Source organism: Morone saxatilis, unplaced genomic scaffold (assembly GCF_004916995.1).
Source record: "Morone saxatilis isolate NCDOM2014 unplaced genomic scaffold, NCSU_SB_2.0 Contig15, whole genome shotgun sequence".
Classification (NCBI taxonomy): domain Eukaryota; kingdom Metazoa; phylum Chordata; class Actinopteri; family Moronidae; genus Morone; species Morone saxatilis.
Window position 1 is genome coordinate 1,292,353 of NW_023339707.1, and position 213 is coordinate 1,292,565.

A 213-nucleotide genomic window follows, 5' to 3' on the forward strand; every position below is an offset into this window, starting at 1 on the left:
ACAGTAGAACATGAGACAGATAACCTGTGAGCTTCCTCTGGTTCCTCCTAGTGCTCCTAACGGTATTTACAAGGATCCAGAGACACTGTGAAGATGGTTAATTGTTGAGTCTCATTCTCAGGTCCTCAAATACAGACACTGGGAATGAGACTTGGCAATCAACTCTCTTCAAGCCTCCAACCTAAAGTGTCTTTCTATCTCTCTCGGCTCTGA